Here is a 17279-nt window from a genome sequence, read left to right on the forward strand (position 1 = left end):
TACTGGAAAACAATAAGAGTACATTTAGAGTACTGAATGGAATTTAATGGAGTATCAGTAATCTTCGTTTCATATATGCACCACAACATTGCTACTCTTGTGTAAACAGGTCAATAAACAATAAAACAATACTTTTTTCAGATAAATATGTCTGTAAATGATTCTAAGACCGTACACCATTGCTGTGGCGCGTATCTGTTACACTTTCTAAATTATTTCTACCGTATCTTGCATATGTTTTATCCGTACATACGCCGATACGACCCTTATCTGGAGCCCAGTGATGTTAAGCAATCAAAATTTGCTGCGCTACCTACCTATGTCCTACCTGGATGAGCTATCAAACAATCATGTTCCACTGTATGTCGTATCATATCGTTGAGATCGACAGTCACTGATGAGTGATATATACATTCTGTAACAGTCGTTGAATTAACAGTGCTCCCAGGTAAGTAAGCTCTGAGTTGCTGTGTGAGTTACCTGCCTTGCAGTCAAGACACCACATGCCCTCATGACATCACAAATAGCAGTTGAATCCCTTCTCAGCACCTGTGTTGACAATATGAATCCCTCAAGGCCCATCTACCGAGAACCAGACCATGACGGTCTTCCTTAACTAACTCTGCCATGTACACTAATAGAGCAATATGCTCCTGTCCATCAATCGAAATTGACGATGAAATGAACACCATTCTTCCACCTGGACTCAAGCACATGCCTAGATGACATGTGGACAATGACATATCCTTGCTGTCAATTTCAGAAAGAAATTAACGTGACATACAATATATATCCTTCCTTATGAAACTGTCATTCTGAAATGGACAACAGTGTTTGGTACTTAGGGGTCATGTTGGTTTTACCACTCAGGGCATGTGAAAGTGATTGACACATGAAATGGGCCTGATCCTGGGCTATTTCAACAAACATGCACATGTCATTCTAAGACAAGCAGTCGGAGTTTCAAGTTCCTAAGATTACAATTCGGACAAGCTTTGATAAATGAGGCAATCGATGATTTCTACATTTTCAAATATCAAAGATCAACCTCTAGTAGCGTGCAGAGATGAAATAAGTGTTCATTATTTGGAAATTGGAAAATGAAACCTTATTATTTGGCTTGACATTGTGAATAAAATTTCAACAGTAAATATTTATTCAAGCACAGAAACTGACTGACTAGCAGGAAAACTTGCCACACATATGGTTTCAAGTGTTATCAACACCATGATTTAAATGCTGTTAACATAAACACAATCAATTTAACATCAGTTTTGCAACAGCTTGTTACCTGATGTTTTCTGGGAAAAAAATGCATTTCAAAATAAAATTATCTTTAACCATGTTTCCTCAAAGAAATAAGTAAATTAATTATACTATGAAAGATTAATTAAAACACTAATTAAGAAAATCATTGTTAAGTATGGAAAAAGTTAATTGATAATCATATACTTTTTCTCCAGATCACTAATCATATGTCATGTATATCTAATGATTTTGGTCCTTAAACACCGACAAAACAGAATACAACTGGTCTATACTCTCAAATGAGTGAGTGAGGCATATGGTTTTATGCTTATTTTCACATTCCAGCAATATCACACTGGGTACAACAGGAATTGGTTTTATACATTTTACCCATGTGGGGATCGATCCCAGATCCATGATATGTCAAGATTGTAACTAGCTGTCTACCCCATTGCCCCACTAAGGGGGCAGTGGGGTAGTCTAGTGGTTAAAGCGTTCGCTCGTCACGCCGAAGACACGGGTTCGATTCCCCACATGGGTACAATCTGTGAAGCCCATTTCTGGTGTCCCCTGCTGTGATATTGCTAGAATAATGGCAAAAGCATTGTAAAACCAAACTCACTCACTCACTCTACTAAGCTTCACACACGAAAAGACCATCAATGCAGAATCACTCCACTGGCTATATAACCAGCTACTGATTCCTCAACAAGCTGGTGTTTTAATACTGACATTTACTGTTATAGGCGCCATATTGGTATGGTCATAAACCAGTTGGTAAGGTGATGTCATATGCCACGAAAACATGATCACAGGCTCATAAACTTATGGGTGATTCAGAGATGTTGAAGTCATGACCGCTGTGGGCTACACGGAGTACATCTAACATTTGGCTGCAACCATGTAGACACATTCCTCCATGTGTGTAGCCTTCAGAGGCTGGTGTAAATGTTAGCAAGCAGTAAGCTTATCATTGATAAACCCTTTCGAGTTGATGTAGTCAGTCTCGCAATCCCTGAACCACATTATATTCCCTTCTGCCCAGCCCACCCTGCAATGCTAAAGCCCTATAATGAAGCAAGTCTAGATTTCCTCAGGTATTTTCCATCTCATCGGGGCTCCTTTTCAATTTAAATGGGTTTATTTGTTACTATCAAAATTATATATATTCAGGGACGAAACGTAAGTCTAGAGCTGATAGTGCAGATGTGTTCAAGTGTAAGATATAGGGTTGTTTTATGTCAAAGTCAGACCTATTACCATTACTCGTTAAAAACTTCAGCCATCTGATTGGCCAGTTGCCCACTTCTATAACCAAACACATGTCCGTTGATCAACCTTTGGTTTTGTTGAATGGTGTTTAAAGCTACACAATATTCCAGCTGAGTGGTGGCGGTCTGTAAATAATGAAGTCTGATCCAGACCACTAGTGAGTGACATCATGAACATCAATCTACTCATTTCCATGGTAACATGCATCAACCAAGCCGGCAAACACTGGCATTTACAGGATCATAACATAAGACTGTCATCAGTAGCTTGTCACATAACCATTGTCAGATAGTATACATGTCAGACAGATACATAAGATAGAGCTAATTGCCATACATGTATATTTTGACAGAATACTATTTTGTTGATAGCTGTCTGTACAGGATTTCACAAGCTGAAGCTTCGTGTTCATCAGACCCTGGACATTCAGTTTGCTGACACAAATGACAGGACACTGAGTAATTGACATATGTTGCTCACATTCTTGCAAAATCACAGCAGCCCCTGATAATCTGTCATCGTTATCCATAATCAATAATCATCATAATCCATCATTATTCATAATAAATCATAATCCCTGATCATTATTCATAATAATCAATCATTATTCATCAATATCCATAATCATCAATCATTCATAACAATCATCATAATCCATGTTGCTTATCACATAACAATCATCATAATCCATGTCCATGTTTGATCATTATCATAATTATCATCATAATCCACATAATCAATAATCATCATAATCCACAATCATCATAATGATCATTATTCATAATAATCAATAATCATCATAATCCATGTTGCTTATCACATAACAATCATCATAATCCATGTTGCTGATCTTATCAATCATCATAATCCATGTTGCTGATCAATCATCATAAATCCATGTTGCTTATCATCATAACAATCATCATAATCCCATGTTGCTGATCACATAATAATCATCATAATCCATGTTGCTTATCACTTAATAATCATCATAATCCATGTTGCTGATCATTATTCATAATAATCAATAATCATCATAATCCATGTTGCTTATCACATAACAATCATCATAATCCATGTTGCTTATCACATAACAATCATCATAATCCATGTTGCTGATCATTATTCATAATAATCAATAATCATCATAATCCATGTTGCTGATCATTATTCATAATAATCAATAATCATTCATAATAATCAATAATCATCATAATCCATGTTGCTGATCATTATTCATAATAATCAATAATCATCATAATCCATGTTGCTTATCACATAACAATCATCATAATCCATGTTGCTGATCATTATTCATAATAATCAATAATCATCATAATCCATGTTGCTTATCACATAACAATCATCATAATCCATGTTGCTGATCATTATCCATACTGCCCTTGATAAAAGAATCAATATTTAGAGAGCCAATACATACACAACACCCACCTGTAACACAGATCTTCAAGTCAATTAGAAACGTGCTTCACCCTCTCCACAAATAGCTTGACCCCATCAATTACATACATATCACATATACTACATTTCACAGTAGTAGATCTCCTCGTGAAACACACACCACTTAATAACACTGATATCCAACTGACTAATGTGCCAATAAACTAAGAGACAAACATCAATCAGCTGATACATCCACCAGTGTCTGAAGCCCCATCAGAACTATGTGATTACTATACATCATTACCTGCTATATATAACAGAGTTGTAACTGATGTGCTGGTAAAGTGACAGGTGAGACTGCATGTGTGATCCTCCCGATCTGTCTGGCGTCATACTGAACCCAACATGGAGCCATTTCAAATTGGTTACATTTCAAATCAAGGATCTTCATTTCAAACCTTTTTTGTGCTGATTATTGTCATTTAACTGTCCTTGAACACTTGAAGCATTCTGTCAGTACTTGAAGATTGGAGATGCAGTTTTAAAAGTTGTAACAATAATTGTAAAATAAACTGGAGAGTGCACAGCAATCTGATCAGCTGTAAAAAGTTTTAAGTCAAGAAATTATCTGGATTTTTTCTTGAGAATCACTTTTCTTCACAGAGAAACTTTCAATAAAGTTCAGCATTTGCAGAATGGAGTCAAGGGTGGCAAAGTTGTCCGAGACACTGCAATTTGCTGAACAGAGTTACACATCTTGGACATAACAGGAACCTCATAGTAATGGTGGGTTTGATTCTCGGATCATACCAATTGTGTTTCAGCTTTGTCTGCACCATACCCACGCTTATTGGTTTCACAAGAGTGGTGAACATCAGAGGCCTGCATCACTAAGAACCAGGGATTTACAAGATGCGAATTCCTGCATCTTATATGCATAAAAATTTACAACGGACACAACAAAATTAATTAGCGCGCCCACAGGGACACAGAAAAAGTCCAAATAATTTTTTTTTAATGTCGATCAAGTAACAATAAGTTATGACTGAGTCTGCTAATAGCCGGGTTATGGTATCATTTGCAATTTAATTACTGTAACAATGTGATGATCATGATACACAATACAATAACAGTAACTGAATTACAACAACATTGCAACATGGTATTAATAATAATATTTAAGTGTCTGGGACCCCATTGTGTTGTCCAGGACCCCAGAATAATCTAAGCATGAGTCCCAGTGACCCTCAAATACAGGACTCAAGGTAAATCCCTGACTAAGGACCTTTCACCCAAATCAACCTGACATGTTTTGATAAAGCTGGAAAGATGGCATAAAATCGAAACATTTAGGTAGAACTGGTTCCAATGATATTTCTGGGTATCAAATAGTAATTATGTTATGGAGTAATCAAAGCAAGGACATTTCAAAAGCATCAGTTCAGAATGCCAAATTTTTTTTGCATCAGATTCCCATTAATACTCAAATCTAAAAATTAAGAAAAGTCATACACCCAAAATGCTCCTAAACATTTCTAAGCCTTCTTTGAGAGACATTTAGAAGTTGGAGCAATAAGATAACATCCTTCTTTAGTTTCTTAGCCTTAAATTATTCTCCTCATTACTAATTTAACATAAGTGGTACATAAGTAAAGTAGAAAACTCTCCACCAATTTTGTGTAACATGTAAGACACATCATCAAATTATCAAGCAACAATAAAAACATTGCAGCAGGTTTTTGTAATTAGGGGAATTAATTAAAGTAATGTGGTTCGTTTGCCATCTGCAATGAACATCCTGTCATCCAGCAGAGTTTGTAATAGCTAAAGGAGTCATGGCCCATTTACAACCCTGAAACATGGCTGCCCTACTGCTTTGTGTGGCTGCTTGAAATACCATCCAGTCTGTAATCTTATCTTCATCAAAGGTGTCACATTTCACAAATTAACACCTGATTCATTTTTATCTAATTCTTTTCTTTAGAGATAAATGCCATACATACTGTCAAGGTGGTTTGTTGCAACACGGCATTTTCTTACACAAATACCTCGATTATTTCTGGAATGATTAAAGGAAGAGACTGACCTAAAGACATGCAGGATTTCATCTTGTTAAAACAAACAAGTACATGATATGTGAAATGTACATCGAAAATATACATCTTGTCTGAAATCGACATTGCACCTGGCTGTCAATTTCAAAGGCATGTCCACCAAATATGCCCTGATCCCAACAACCTGTGACAAACAGAGCGGCTATGTACATCAATGCTGAAGATCAACATGTAAATACACAAACATCGTCTCTATCATTGGTCAACAGTTGCACCTCGTTTACATGGCAAGTATTGAGATCATTACGGTGCCTTCTACAAGGGAGGGAAAAATATTTAAGGTCAGTTTTATCTGTCAGGTGTTAAGGATAAACATTATTTTAGGATTTTACCGTTCTTGTGCTAAATCGGGGATCAAACTTGAGGTCCCCCCCTTTATATATATTTATGTTCAGGGTCAAAATGTGATGTTTGAGATTATTGCACCTTCAGTGCAATGTGCATGTGTCTTTGTTTGTTTCTTTTGAGTGAGTGAGTGAGTGGGTTTTGTGAGGTGAGGTGAGGTGAAATTGGGTCGTACTTGAGAATATTTCGCTCATATGACGACATGCTTGCGTGTGTATGTGTATGTGTGGCTGCTTGTACTAGCCCAGACTTAAGCTGGTTTTAGAGTGCTAGCCCACTGAGATACCATGCCGCAGTGAAGCATGAATACCCCACTCAGACACATTATACTGACTCCGAGCCGACCAGTCCTTGTTGTACGCATTAATGCCGAGAGCCAGGCAGGGACCAACAAGTACCATATTTTAACGTCTTTTGGTATAACGCGACCGGGGATCGAACAGTGGGTTTTGTGTGAGTGAGTGTGTTTTGTGTGAGTGAGTGTGTGAGTGAGTGTGTTTTGTGTGAGCGAATGAGTGAGTGTTCCTTAATACAGCCTAGCAAGGTGACAACAAACACCATCTTTTCACATCTTTTGGTGTGATGCTAGTCTCTCTCACAGTCCCTGAACCACATTATTTCCCCTTTCACCCAGACCTTTCTGGAGTGCTAAAGCCCTCAATGAAGCAAGTGTAGATTCCCTTAGTCTGCCATACAGATGCTGAAACAAACATATCCAAGAAAGTTCATGCAGGTCTAAATTATGTGACAAGTCTAGATTTCCACAGTTTCAGGAAATGAAGAAAGTCTCTGGGCTCCTTTTAATTATATTTTATTATTATAATTTAGGAATTGTTTTTTGTTGTAAAATATGTTCATTTCAGAGAATAAATGTTAGTCAAGGATTTCCTCATCTCCCATCCCATTGAGACTCCTTTTTAATTTAAAAGGAATTTAATTAATAGTTTCTGTCAAAATTATATATATTCTGAGACAAAGCATAGATGTACATCTGTTCTCCAGGAAGACGCTCCATCCACAAGATGATGGATGCAGCTGGGAGATGTACAGATCAAGCCATATACTGTCTTGCTTACTGTTGTAGCACTGTTGTAACATTCCAACTGGTCAGAAGTGTGATATTGATATTATTTCCAAATGATTCCTTTGTGTAGATAGGGCAGTGGGGTAGTCTAGTGGTTAATGTGTTCACTCGTCACGCTGAAGACCCGGGTTCGATTCCCCACATGGGTACAACGTGTGAAGCCTATTTCTGGTGTTCCCCGCCGTGATGTTGCTGGAATATTGCTAAAAGTGGCGATAAAACTAAATTCACTCACTTTGTGTAGAAAGGATTACACTTTTTGAGTAATTTACAGATTCTACTTCTAGTACCTTTCCAATCCAATACAAGCTTCAAACCTACCATCCTACCGATCCTCGCTGGAGTCCAAACAGAAACACAATAACATGTCAAATACTTTATAACTGGATATAACTGGAACTTGAATAATTATGATAATAACCTGTGTGTGAATCAAGACACCAACACTTCTCAAAACAGTTAATGAAAGTCAAGTATACTTTTAGTATATCATATTTCACATCCATTGCAGCAGTTTGTTCAATTTCTCAAACACTGTAATGAATGAAACAAATGGAGCCTGGTTATTCATGGGACAAAGCCCAGCAGACAAACCCTGGTCAGTCCTGACCCCTCTGTCTCCTCCCTCACCTCACTGGATCGTAAAAATGCCAACAGTTGACCGCAATAAAACATAAGTCCATGACAGGCTAGGGACTTATCAGCTGTAGCTTTGAAAATGCACATGACATAACGATTCTAACCCACTTTACATCAGCTCCTCAAAACACAATGTGTACATATTTTGTGACAAAGATATACATTACATGGCTCAATAGTGATGAATGCTGATGACCAGTGGACAAAGACTTCAATGGACACCAATGATCACAGCCAGTAATTATAAGTCTGACCCGAGGGCAGTCTTACATAATGAACTGCTCTTCATCCCTCTCCTCACATCCTTAACATACCCTGAATATTCAATTTTCCCATTTGCAAACTGCGAGGGTCTGATCTCCACTCAAGTCGAATAAACAAGTAAACACACATCTGGCCTCCAGGTGTTTATCATATGCAGAGACAGTAAATAAACAAATCCTAACCTGTCATCATTGACAAAATACAGGAAAATGAATGCTGTGGACTTTGATGGGTAAGTTAACCGACATACAGATCATATTTGTTTCTCTGTGACTCACACAATCCCCTCCTCACGCAACTCAAAATGAAACTGACAATTCCACTGTCGTCCTCAGAACTCAAATCTTTCAAAATTTGTGTTTTCCTTTGATTCAGATACAAATGCAGGTGATATAGACAACTTAATTAAGACATTGAAGTCACCTAAAACAATAATCTCTGAATAGCAAACAATTACGAAATATAGAAAGGTATTCATATTTTGGACCAGCATGTGAAATAAACTAGCCAGAATGAAAATACACAAACATGTCCAACATCACTACCACAAGCAATCCTATAGCCACATTAATCTGTGAATAGCAAACACTAAAGAAAGAAAGCCATTCATGTTTTAGACCAGCATGTGAAATAAACTAGCCAGAATGTGAAATATACAAGCATGTCCAACTTCACTACCACAATCAAACCCTAGCCACATTAATCTGTGAATAGCAAACAATTTAGAAAGAAAGCTATTAAATCTTGTGGAACAGCATGTGAAATATACAAGCCAGAATGTGAAATAAACAAGTATGTCCAACATCACTACTACAAACAAACCCTAGCCACAAGCAACAAGTGATGTCAGTAGGCAAATGAAACCGATCTGAACATCATCCTGAGTGAAATATACAACCTTTACAACAAACAAGTGAAATATACGACACAGATCCACAGCCATGAAATGTACATGTGTTACTTACGTCTCTCCGTCCATCATCCCTTGTGAATCACATACCACTGCAGTACTCCACACACAAAACTGATTCACAAATACTCCTAGAACGGGAGCCACAAATTCTGGCAACAATCGTAAAATCCAAGTGACTGGAATGGAGAGAATACCAGAGTCATCACACGATTACTTACACATCGAGGGTGCACATTCACGACTGATCACCCACTCAGTGAAATGAACGCTGCTGTGTGTATGTGAGTATGAAAGTGACATAAGGCTGCAGTACTAGGCTGCTGCCGTGACTGGGATAGATAGGCCAGTGTTGGCTGGTGTCAGTTGACTCACAGCCTCTCCTCACTGGGGATTAAAGCCCTGTAACATTGTGTAACACTGGCTATCTACATGATGCAGGCTGCCCTAACTTTGGGATAATGAGGGATGCACAATGTCCAAGTCTGGCCACATGGCCACTTGATGGGCAGCCCTGATATTGACATGTGTTGTAACTTTCATCACATGGCCTTCAAGCCCTTTCAATCAATGAATATCCTTCACAACTGGCTAAAATTCATCCTTTAAAATATTTGTTTCTTTTTGTGAAGATACAAAATTGATAAGACATATTTTGATTATTCGAAGGTACAATTTAGTTGATATAAGTGTATACCTTTTGTAAGCAATTTTATCGAAGCCTGTTCAAAATACATAAAATAAGATTAAGATTGAATACACTATGCCATTTAGAAAGTAGTCAAATGTAACATATGTTATATTTGAGATTATACTTTCTCAGTAAAGTTGAAACCAGGGTAGCTGAGTGGGTTAGGCAGCTGACTTTGTGTGCTGGTGATTAGGTGCCTGACTCTGAGGGTGTGGGTTCGTTTCTCGGATGGGACTCAACCCAACAAAAGTACTATAATCTGTACTTTACTGAAAAAGTGTAATCCCAAATATAACATATGTTACAAGATTAAGATTCATTCCTTCATCCAGAAATAATTTCAAATAATTCCTTACAAAAATCCATCAGGAACAAAAATCCTTTTAAAAACACCTTTTTCATGATAGTAAAAAGGAAAACGTCTTCAAATTCAAGTGTGAATGTGTTCCTGCATGGACAAGGACATATGTGAGTCCAGAGTCCACCTATAACACCTTCAGCCTCACTGGAAGCACATACACAATTGTTTCTTCTCTGCTTTTACTATCTATACAGACAGAAACTGACGTGATTACAGTCAAAACCATTCAAGCATACCTTCACAACGGCCCAGTCAAATTGAATCCCTAATCATGAGTCCCTGGACTGCTAAATACAGAGTTAGTCCATCGAAGCCAGGATCCACAACGCAATAGACAAGACATGAGCGTGAAATCAACGTGAAATATTTGCTGGAGCGCTTCATCATGTTTGACACCTAGTTGGGTGACTTGTCATTACTAATTACAGGTGAAGAGCTCAGGTGTTTCCAGGTTAAACAAAAAATCAACCAAGCTTAAAATTTCACAGTCATATGTTAATCAGTTGTAAGTATGCTTGAAATAGACGCTGTTGGAGCCCGCAGTGGAACAATGTCCATTTCATCAGGTGAGTGTCGGCTGTCAGTTGACACCTAAATCTGGATGGATTCTCGGCTGTAATGAAAGAAAGTTCCCCACAGCCAACTCACACAGACTGTGAACTAACACGGGCTTTCCATCCGCAAAGAATTGGAGGTATTTGGAAGCAAGTTAACCGAGGAAAATACCTTGTTGATACAGGTAAAGAACAGCTTAGGACCGTTTGAAGACACAAGAAAACGTTCAGTAGGATCAACAACAGACTGCTATCCAAAGTCATTTTCACAATGACTATTGGAATATTAGATCTACCCTATTCTATAATATAGAACCTATGACAAATGAATCCTATTTATCAATAACTTTGTGATGCAAAATAAACGTTAAACTTGCAGTGCAATTCCATTCTATTGTCCAGATCGGTAGAATTCAAAATTATGTTTTGATTATACGGTACTTTCAATTTTCAATGTGAAAACATTTTGCCCTACTGGATCAGTGATGTGGAGACCCCCCTCAGATACTAAAGATCCCTCACTCAACTGTCGGAACCAGTGATAACAAATTGATATGGTTTATGCCTCATAAGGGTTTTTATCCCCTTTATTGGCCCCATCTGGAGAATATCGGAGTGGACTATCAGCAGGCTGAAACATTAAGATCCGGTCAGATGGGCTGACTAATTTGATAGCCTTCAGATTCAGTTCGGGTCAGGTGGGAACTGCCAATAATCAAACTACCAGTTTGGAGATTGTCATGGAGTTTATAAGTGAGCTTGTCACAAATACATTTGTTATTTGAAACCATGTCTGTTCTAAAGTACTAACAGTACTCCCAGTACTGTCTCAACATACAGTATTGTATTAACATTCAAATGGACTCAGTTGTAATATGATCTGAGGTTTTGCTCCTTGTCAACATGATGTGGAAGATGAATATCGTGTTACAATGTTTTGTCCTCAGTATGAATTGATTAAAAACAGTATTCACCAACAATTATATACACGTGTCCCAATCAAATTTTATGTGGACACATGCATATCCACATGTTTTGTTTAAAATATGAAACCGGTATAATGTGTACCAGTATATCACATTAAAAGAACATAAAAATTTAGAATTTGCCAGTTTTATTATTCTCAGTGTACAAATCCTCACTATCTACGCATTGCAAATTTGTGTATTATCCTGGTTGTCTTGTGACCTATGAAATAATTAAATAAAATGTAACCAAGAACCTCAATACTGGAAAATGATGTTCAGCAGGGGCGGAAATAACCCATTGCCCGACGCCCGAGTCCAGTGTTTTTTTCTGTCGGGCAAGCAAATTTGTATATCACACTGTACCAGTGTCCAGTTTACTTTCCAGTGTTAATTATGTTGTTTATTTAAAAAAATCAACAAGAAAATCTGCCAGTATAGTGGAAAAATTATCAGGGCAAGTGATTTTACTTGTGCCACTGTACCGGAGTACACTAGCAATTTTAAAGTTCAGAGTTAATATAGAGTTCATATTGAAATCAGACATCATGCAATCATCATATGGACCAAAAAACCCAGTGACATTTGAGAGACTACATAATCAGATGATATCATTCGGAGGAACCAGTGTGCCAATGATATCATTTTACAGGTTGGTTCAGTACATCCAGTGTCATTCGACCTCCACGTTTACATCAGCTCCACCACTGTGTTTTACATCATCGGTCTAACTAAATGATATCACGTGATAGATGGAAGACAAGTGACAGTGGATGAAATATGGTTTGGGATAGTTCCAGTTTGTCCTGATAAAGTAGTGTCCTCTATCATTTTCAGACCAAAGCCAAATACTTGAGTTCCATGAATAGCATATCTGTGTAGCTTGTGAACAGTTTGCAGGAATGCTGCTTTTCACCTTCCCCTCAAATCCATGGCTCTGGCATCTGTGTAAACCTCATACAGACATCTCTAGCAGCACTGATGGACAAAGTGTATTTGTTGGAACACATTATCGGTTATAATTGTACTTCATGTGATCTAAATGACAACCATCCGTTGCCATGTTCCATCTTTTCAGGCACTAACACACGCTGAGAATGCAAAAAGTTGGATCAGCTAAACATTTGTCTCAAGCAGCTGAAAATGAGATCCCATTTGTGCATTGATCTCAGATTAGCAAAATATTGCCGCCAATGAAAACTGTTTCCAACACCAACCAAAAATATTTATGAAATAATTTCCTAAAAAAAAAGAAGAAAAATTGAAAATAATATTATCATAAAATAACAATAATCATTTTAAGTAATATGCATATTTCCATATCATTCACTATTCCATCTACACCAGTTCTCACTTCAAACTATTATCCTCCAATCACTAAACAAAGAGTGAGTAAGTCTAGATTTATGCCGCTTTTAGCAATATTTTTGCTTTATCATGGCTGAGAACACATCACAGGCATCACACATTGAACCCATGTGAGGAATCAAACCCAGGTCTTCAGTATGATGAAAGAACACTTTGACCACAAGGCTACCCAACCACCCTCGCTAAACAAAGAACAATAGAAATGATCTTCAAAAAGGCAATCAAAATGTAAAAAAAGAAAAAAAATGGAAAACAGAAGTTGAAACAAAAAACATTTCAGCAAACAATATGAGATGAAACGGAAACAATGGGGTATTCTCGCAACAACACCGAAGACCATTTTTTTCTCATCTGGCATCAAAGACTGTTTACATAAGTCACACATGTACAAGTATCACAGACTCAAGCACAATTATTTCCAGTTCCATCCAGGAACCAGATTATCTGGCAGAAACAGGTCTCTTTCATGTCAAAGGAAACCGAGGTATATTTCTGGTGTATCTCAAACTCAGCTGATCACATCTTTGACAGCCCAAGTTGTAACACAGACCAGCACGACTTTGTTCGATATCCTGGCAGTTGTACGAAATACAGGAAGTGTTTCATGCGATGAAGAACAACATTAGAAGTAAACGCAGCATGTTTCCTCCCTGGATTACAAGTGATATTGCCATTAATGTTATTGCTTGGGAATCGCTATGAGCGTACAAGACTATAATCAATTGCATGTGCCTTGCTGTGTTAGGAAAGAAGCTGCTGTTAGATGGCCAGGCGATACAGCGTTTATAGCATGTCTATTATTGTAAGTGGCAGAGGGTGATTGGTGTGGTGTAAACAGATTAAGTCCTGGGGAGACAATGGCGAAAGTTAGATTTTCCCACTTTGTTGTTTCAAATTGATGATACTAATTAATTCATTAATCAAGCTTTAACAATAAAATTATTACTTTTGGTAACATGGTTCACACAACATCTTTGTGAAAATTGTAACTATAGGCTTTGTGATGAGACCCGTGAAGATCCAGGTTAGAACTGATCTTCAGCAACCCATGCATGTTGTAAGAAGTGACTAACAGGATCGGTGGTCATGCTTGCTGACTTGGTTGACACATGCCATCGTATCCCAATTGCATAGATCGATGCTCATGATGTTGATCACTGGATTGTCTAGTCCAAACTCGATTATTTAGCTTGAATATTGCTGAGTGCAGCGTTAAACAACGAACCAACCAGCCTTGTGATGACTGAAAGCATGTTCAAGTACATTTGTCCCACACACAGTCCTAGTAAAGGGAGACAACTATGAAGAGAGATCTGCCATGCCTAAACCAAGGATCTGTCACCTCCAAATTGAACACAACAACACTGTACATAACATGACAGAATGCAATTGGATACCTTATGTCTGAATAAGAGTTGGCACATATAAACCATAGTTGACCAGCATCAAACCAGTCCGTGTGGGTATGACGTTACACTAGGTCACCAGGACACACATGGCTACACTGACACTGCATCAGAAGGAGATGCAGTGGAGATGTGCATCCATGACCTTAATGAACAGTGTGAGTGAGTTGCTTTGACCCATATTCCAGCAATAACAAGGCAGTGGGATTCACACATTGTGTACCCATGCTGGGCATCAAACCTGGGTCTTTGGTGTGAGGCGCCAATGCTTTAACCACCCATAACAGAAAGTCAGGAGGTTTTGTATGACAGACATAACATTTGATCATAGAAAACATGTCATGGACATAGCAAAACATAAACATAATCAATAACTTTTCTTTGCATTCAACTTGGGAAAGCATCTGATATGCTCATAAATATTCATTAAACCTAATATGTAATTAACGGGACATCCATTTGGCTGTGAGCTAGTAAACCTTACAGACAACAGATGAGCACCACTAAGCTAAGAGATCAGACAATAGATAGGTGCCAGTAAGCCAGAAGATCAGACAATAGATGGGTGCCAGTAAGCTTGAAGATCAGACAATAGATGGATACCAATAAACCAGTAAATAAGACAATAGATTGGTACCAGTAAGCTAGGAGATCAGACAATGGATGGGTACCAGTAAGCCAGTAGATCAAACAATAGAAGGGTACCAGTAAGCCACTAGATCAGACCATAAATAGGTACCAGTAAGCTTGGAGATTAGACAAGAGATGGGTACCAGTAAGCCACTAGATCAGGCAATAGATGAGTACCAGAAAGCCAGTAGATCAGACAATAGATGGGTACCAGTAAGCTAGGAGATCAGACAATGGACGGGTACCAGTAAACCAGTAGAGCAGACAACAGATGGGTACCAGTAAACCAGTAGATCAGACAATAGATGGTTACCAGTAAGCCAGTAAATCAGACAATAAATGTATACAGTAAGCTAAAAGACGAGACAAATTGGTACTAGGCTCAATAGAGCCGTGATATCTGATCTGTTACCAGTACCTATCACAGCGTTGCTATAAGGAACTCTAATGGCTGGAATATCTTCTTATAGTCATTACATCAAGATGTGACATACATCCATGACCTACATCTATACTGATATTGACACTGATAATATTGCACCATTTAAATTATATTGGCGTCTTACTTCAAAGAATTCAGTTAAGTTATACTTACAGTTAAACATATAAATTCCATCTGCAATCCAGGCTTTTCAACCTTCATTCCACTCAAGTAAACACACTGTATATGCCCGCAATGTACATTTCACATGTGCCTGTCATCCATGATACCCATCCATCAAACAGGGACCCCCCACCCCAGCTGACATGTGGGTCAATGGGCCCTGTGTCTACCCCCAGGCCTGTTGGTGACATCATGCAGGTACTTCCTCACTAGGTATCACCACCATGTACATTTCATACATAGCTGAAATTGACTCGAAATTGACACGAAATTGACGAACCCTTTACTGGGTCACCTGTTTGTCAGATACAAGATATTTATAAGTGTTTTTATTACACAGGCACAATACAGGTGTGGGTATTAATGACATCTACATCTGCTGATGGGGAGGAGATGTGGAGTGTGCTGTGATTGATGAGGAGACAACAACCTACAATACATTTAGTACATTCATATACGTCAAGTCGACAATGAAGGGCTTCTATGTAGTATCATGGCTTGCTGGTAATAACAAAGACATAAAGAAGCACTCAGTGGTCGAAAACATGCTGAGAGTTACTTCAAAATTATCTGACCTAAATACTAAAGAACTTGTTGACAAAAACGTATTTACCAGTTACAAAAAAAGTATTTTTTACAGCAAACTGATAAAATGAGGAAAGAAAACATATCAAAACACGTCTGTGATGATTGACATATACAAAACTTGATAAGGAAATATTTAGGCTGCTGCTACAATTTTCTAAACCTACAACAGTTTGTGTATGGGAGTGTTCAAACAACGCAATCTAAGCTGACCTGAAGTGGTTTTCATTTGCAGAACGAATTTTCAAAAATGCCCTCCTAGGAAGCTGTGTGGGTTCTTAATGAAATCGGTCATGCAGGTGTTTTTTGGGGTTGAATCAGGAATAAAAAGTGGGTCGTCAACAGAGCAAAGAGTAAGAGTGTTCAACAAATCAGATGTTTTATTGCTGTAGAAGATGATTTTTATTTATATGCCACATGTTGTACAACATAAAAAAATACTACATTTTCAGGTGGGTATATGTAATGCCAAGCTAATATCCTCTATGTGACTAAGACCTGTGAAGATCCGCATCTTCAAAAACCTATGCTTGTTATATAAAGCAACTGACATGAGAAGGTGGTCAGGCTCCCCGACTTGGTTAATGCATGCCACCATATCACAGTTGTGTTCATCAATGCTCATGATATTAATCACAGGATTTTCTGGTCCCGACTCAATTACATCGATAGAATGTTACGGCACAATTCATGCACGTTCATCATCTTGACCATCCTTCAAGACAAAAGTACCGGTATTTATTTTGGACATTGTAAGCTTTTCATGATTGTTCCATTAATCTTCATTCCTTTCCTTTGGTCTTGAAGGGTGATTTAGGTTATGAATATGCATAAA

The 17279-nt window shown here is 37.9% G+C and overlaps 1 protein-coding gene and 1 long non-coding RNA gene across 4 annotated transcripts in view; one reads left to right on the plus strand and one right to left on the minus strand.

Annotated features, from left to right (window-relative positions):
- The window catches only part of LOC124254110 (mucin-5AC-like), a 76778-nt gene that overhangs the window by 8173 nt on the left and 51326 nt on the right, over window positions 1–17279 (minus strand). Inside the window, exon 1 of one of the 3 annotated variants that reach the window (XM_046687984.1) lies at window positions 9336–9699. The exons of the other annotated variants lie outside the window; for them this stretch is intronic. The gene's annotated coding sequence lies outside the window, so the exon portion shown is untranslated. Of the gene's footprint in view, window positions 1–9335; window positions 9700–17279 lie in introns of those variants that run through there. 3 annotated transcript variants of the gene reach the window in all.
- On the plus strand, window positions 91–13892 carry LOC124254112. Its single transcript, XR_006892391.1, has 3 exons — window positions 91–285; window positions 2809–2811; window positions 13882–13892. It is a non-coding gene; the product is annotated as an uncharacterized LOC124254112 (long non-coding RNA).

This window comes from Haliotis rubra, unplaced genomic scaffold (genome assembly GCF_003918875.1).
Source record: "Haliotis rubra isolate DU_JTF1 unplaced genomic scaffold, ASM391887v1 Scf564, whole genome shotgun sequence".
NCBI lineage: Eukaryota > Metazoa > Mollusca > Gastropoda > Lepetellida > Haliotidae > Haliotis > Haliotis rubra.